The following is a 5,946-nucleotide window of genomic DNA, read 5'->3' on the forward strand; positions in this document are numbered from 1 at the left end:
AGTAACGATAGAAAATGAAAAGATCAAATTAATAAATTAATCAAAATTCTTATTCACTGAAAAGCTGACAGAAACACAAATCAAACAGAAATGACAAACATTGAAGCAAAAAATTAAATCAAAATCAATTACATTGTATATCACTATGCAAATATATTTTTTAAAAGTTAGATGAAATTGATAAATGCCTACTAAAATATAGTTTACCAAAATTGATTCCAATAAAATTAAACAGCAGAACCATACCAATGCCCACATAAGAAATAGCAAATTATTGAAGAACTACCCACAAAAAAACCCACCAGACTCAGATTCAAAGAAAAATCCTATCATATTTTGCAAGACCAGATAGTCTCAACACTACCTGAATTTTTCCAGAGAAGAGAAAACACTCAGATTCATAACACTGATTCCTAAACAGGACCAAGATGAGAAAGAAAATGACAGAATAATATCACTTATGCATGCTGTGCAAAATCCTAAAGTATTAGTAAGCAGAATCCAATGTCCATTTAAATAATGTACTATGTCCTGTGCAATTTATTCCAGGAATCCAAGAGTGGTTCATTATTAGAAAATCAGTTACTATAATTCACTGTATTAATAGATCTATCCCAGCAGTCTGGGAGGCTGAGGCAAGAGAATGACAAGTTCAAGTCTAGTTTGGGCAATTTAGCATGTCCTCATCTCAATCCAAGCATGCTGGCAAATGCCTATAGTCTCAGTATTTTGGGAGGCTGAGGCAAGAAGATCCTGAGGTTGAGGGCAGCCTGAGTTACATAGCAAGTTCCAGGCCAGCCTGGACTACATATCAAGACCCTGTCTCAAGAAAAAGGAAAAGTAAAGAAAAAGAAGAGAGGAAGGAAGTCCAGCTGGGCACACTGACATACCTGTAGTCTCAGCTAAGAGTGACGCTGAGGCCAGGAGTTCAAGGCCAGCATGGGTAATATAGTGAGACCCTCATCTCAAAAAAAAGCAAAAGAGTATAAGAAATCCACAGATATTTCCTTAATTTAATAAAATATATGCTTCAATCTTAAAGCCAGATCTTAAATGCAACATCATCCTATATCTACAAAATCTTAAGAGACTCAGTGGCAAAATTAACAAAGCAACTAAAAAATCTAAAGTCAGTAGGTTATTAATCTAACATACAGAAATCAGAAGACCTGAATAAATGACCTGAATAAATGGAAAGATCTTTCATGTCTTGAATAGATTTATCCACTTTAAAAGATATCTGTGCTTCCCAAATATAAATCAAATAAGATTCTCCATAAATATGCCAATAAGCTTTTTTGGAATTAGTCAAACTGATTTTAAAATTAATTTGAGCTAGGCATAGTAGCACAGGCCTGTAATCCCAGCTCTTGGGAGGCTGAGGCAGGAGGTTCACAGCAAGTTTAAGGCCAGCCTGAATAATAGAGTGAGACCTTGTATCAAAAAAAAACTAAAAAAAAATTAAAAGGTTCATTTGAAAAATTATATTTGCAAAAATAGCTTTAAGAAAACAAGAGTTACAAAGGAAGAGTAGTACTACTGGTTATTAAAATTTCTATACTGAAAATTTGGTATTGACACATGAATAGACAGTTCTACTTGACAGAATACAAAGCCCAGAATTAAGCCTAAGGACCAACTAAAATTTATACTGTAATACAAAAAGTATGGCATTTAGAAAAATCACTTTCATACAACCTGAGAAAAACCTGAGAGCCATTTTGAAAAACATAATAAAATTAGATCCATACCTCAACTCTACACAAGAATAAACTCCCTATGGATCAGAAAGCTTGTGTAAAAAGAATGAAACCATAAGGCCAGGATATACCTCAGTGGCACAAGTGTCTGTCTGGCAAGCACAAGGTCCTGAGTTCGATTCCCGGTACCAAAAAAAAAAAATTAAAGAAAAAAATGAAACCATATAAATACTATCAGTGAATACCTTTATAACCTGAGGAAAGACTTTCTAACTATGACTCCAAACCCAGATTCTGGAAAATAAATTTTTTTTATAAATAAATAAAATTGCCACATTCCTCTCTCTCTCTCTCTCTCTCTCTCTCTCTCTCTCTCTCACACACACACACACACACACACACACCCCAAAGAAAAAGTCAGATGACAATCCACTGAGAAAAATACTTGTGGTACGTATCACAGACAATAGGAATATCCCTAATAATAAATTATTTCTAAAAATCAAAGGAAACAACATGCAACAAGCCACTAAAGATAAACAAAAGACGTGAATGCACAGTTCACCGCTGTGAAATCGCCGAGGCTTCTACGCTGGCAGGTTAGAAGCAGAGTAAAGGGCCCGCCGCTTTGATGTTAATAAAAAGATAAGCAACAGCAAGCTGAGAGAACTTTTGATACTACCCTGTTTCAAAACCTCTCTGTGGCGTACCCGATTGGAAACAAGAAAGTGAGTTAGAAACCCGTGATACAGTCTGTCTGGCTTAGATCTAGAATGTCCACCAAAAGCCTCGTGCTCTCAGAGGCAGGTGCGGGGAAGGCGGGAGGACCGCGCAGCGCTGTTCCTGACTTGAGCTGAGGGGGCGGGCCCGATCTGCAGCGGTGAATTCTGGTTCCAGCTCCTCTTCTCTCTGCCTCCTGGCGGGTTTCCTCCGCCAGTCAGCCTCTGCCTTGGAGTGAGCCAGCCAGGGACTGCAACCATGAGCCAAAATAACCTTCTCCTTCTTTAAGGTGGTGAGTGTCAGGTATCGTGCCAAGAAAGGAGCTCAGACACAGTCTCATAACAGTTAATTTTGTTAATGATGACCAGCACTGGAGAGCAGCCCCCACTGCATTTATGAGTTTGCATTTCTTTATACCTGGCTTTATACGTGATGAAGGAAACATACAGTCTTCGCTTTGAAAAAAGCAACTGTTTTTATTTCTAATGTTTGACTACCCTTCAACCAATGGTTATGTGGATTCCCTACCAGGGAATCCTGTGACCCCCTCATAATTCTGTGGTCACCCACTTGGGCCATTGGCCCCTGGGTAACAATCCTGTACTATCCGTGTGTAAGGTTGTTAAGTGGTAGCAGACAATCTGGTAGTAGATCTGGACACTATGAAGACGGTTCAGGCAGATCACGAGATACTTTAGTTGGAAAGTTCAGCAAAAGGCTGAATAGCCGTTAAAATGGCAGGCAGAGCAAAATAGAATCCTGGCTGTCAAAAAAATAACTGTGGGTATACTCTAGAAAATTCTATTAGGGAAGACCTTCGGATCTAAAAAAAGATTTACAGGGGGGGAAAGAACCACTGAAATAGTAGCAATAACTAAAAATACATGGACTGAAAGAGGTAAGAACCTGCATCTGAGGGTTAGCCACTGGGCCTGAAAGAATCACTTTCTTTGCCTGAACGCTGAGCTACATCAGAGGCCAGTGATTGTTGCAAAATGCCAGGTAATCAGTATTTTAAGCTTTGCAGACCATACATTGTCTGTTGCAGCTATTCAGCCCATCATTGTAGCTCAGAGGCAGCAAATGGCATAGCAGGTAGAACAGCTGTGCTCCAACAAAATTTTATTTACGGATATTGAAACATGAATTTTATATAGTTTTCACATGGCATAAAATACCATCTTAACATACTTGAAGGGCATAAAAAAAATAGGCAGCAAAGCTGAATTCAGCTCATAAAGCTGAAATTGGACCAACACCGGGGCTAACATTCTCTAAAGCCCCTCCAGCTCGATGTCTCTGTGATTAAACTGCTATGAATTCCCTTGTTAGCTAACACAAGGATTATGCTTCTTTTACATCACTTCCTACCTTGTGCAGCCTAAAACAATTTCCTGAGTTTTATTTACTTACATCCCCATTATATATGAATCAAAAAGGTTTTGCATCTTTCACGTAGTCATATTGTTTTAGAAGGTGTTATCTTCATTCCCCCCATACATACCTGAGTTTTCAAATTTTACACATACCCCCCCCCACTGCAGATAGATTCCCAGAATCATCCCCATACATCTGAGAATCACTGCCTTCCACTTATTTAGACTTGAAAATTCCCAATGGGAAAGCCCCCCAAAATACTTTTTCTTCTTTCTGCTGTAAAATAATATCAGTTCTCTCCGGACTCTGCTAAAAGCAAGGACAACTTACTTACACTGACTTCATGGAACAGTGATTTCCAGATAAGACCTCTACCTGACTTCCCCTTGGTCCCTTCTTCCTCTCACACGATCAGACCCAAAGTATAAGAGGGGACAGGAATCCACGCACTTGCCTTCTTCCCTGTTCGCCTAGGACTGTAAGACTCCACCTTTCTGCTAAGACCTGGTCAGCTCCACCACCACATACCTTGTTAGAATAGCTTCAAGAATAAGGCATTGGGAATGGACAGTTATGGTCAATCTGTATAATCTTTAAATTGTAAGAGGGAAAGAAAGAAGCGAGCACTGACCAGAAGTCTTAAAACTACTCCTAGAGGGGCTGGGGATTTAGCTCAGCGGCAAAAGCGCCTGCCTGGCAAGCGCGAGGTCCTGAGTTCAGTTCCCGGTACCAGGGAAAAACAAAACAAAACAAAACAAAACAAAAAAAAACTACTCCTAGAACAAGAGACAGGTTACAAACTGTCCTTTCTCCCTAACAAAGTCTATCACCCTTAAGGATCTTCATGAGAAAGGGGAGGAAGACACGGGGACAGGACCTCTGAGTGTCCACGATGAGGCAGCAGCCTTGCAGGGTTTGGACATATCCTCTCTGCCCAAACCTGTCCAGCCAGTGAAGGCGCAGCGCGGCTGGCAAGGGTGAGGAATACCTAGACACAGCTGGGTGCACTTCCTCTTTGGGTTTTGCTACCACCCTGCTTCGTTGGAAGCCTCAGAAATTTCTGTGCCTGCATCATTTCCATTCCTCTGAGCGCCAACAAAATTTTCAAATCTCTCTTTGATCTCAAGCAGCTACTCTGTCTACTCTCTCCCCATTTTAGGATTTAATCTCTTAAAAAAAAGAAAGTCGTATGGACTTCTGCTCTCTGACGTGTAACGTCCCTCTCTTCAGACAGCGAGACTGACCATGAGCTTGCCAGGGGGGGAAATGCCAAAGAGAAGTAAAATAAGAAAAAATACAGGTAAATATCTGAAATACTGTCTGGCCACACATTTATTTTTCATGACTTCTATTAGTTCTAAATGACTTGCTTCCACAGTTTTATATCTATCAGTGCCCCGTCTACTAAAATATAAATTGAAAAATTCTCTTTCCACTTCTAACTCCATTTTCATCAGTTGAGAAGTTCTCTCTGTTGTGCCCTTCTGTATACATATTAGAGTTAGATCATATACAAAATCCTTTGCCGCTGCTAAATGTCAAGTTGTAGAACAATATATAATAATAATTAAAAATAAAATAATGATAATATTGGCAATAAAATAATACAGGCAGTATGAGCTATGCTGTATAATCACAATGAACTATACATATAATCACAATTTTGTAATATTCACACACTGAGCCCTTGATGTCAGTGGGAGATTTTTTCCAGGACCCCCAAAGATACCAAAGTCCTCAGATGCTCAAGTCCCTTATATATGAGTTGCTATAACATTTGCATATAACCTATTCCCACCCTCCTGTACATGTCACATCATCTGTAGGTTACTTATAATACTAAATACAAAGTAAATGCTATGTACGTAGATGTTACATGGCATTGCTTAAAGAACAACAACAAGAAAAAGGTCTAGACATGGTCAATACAGACCCAAACTTTTTCTAAATAGTTTTGAACCAAGGTTTATTGAATCCAAAGATTCAGAGGCAGAGGCCAGTACTGGAATGTATCCCATAGAGAAAGGCTGAAATATTACGCCTAAAATTTCAGAAGGGATCTCCATGTGATGAGATTATGAGTGAGGCTGATAATAATAATGATTATTTTTCCTGTATTTTCAAATATTTCTACAATGTTCATTTGTCA

The sequence above is a fragment of the Chinchilla lanigera genome, unplaced genomic scaffold, assembly GCF_000276665.1.
Source record: "Chinchilla lanigera isolate Chin_1 unplaced genomic scaffold, ChiLan1.0 scaffold00026, whole genome shotgun sequence".
NCBI classification, from domain to species: Eukaryota; Metazoa; Chordata; class Mammalia; order Rodentia; family Chinchillidae; genus Chinchilla; species Chinchilla lanigera.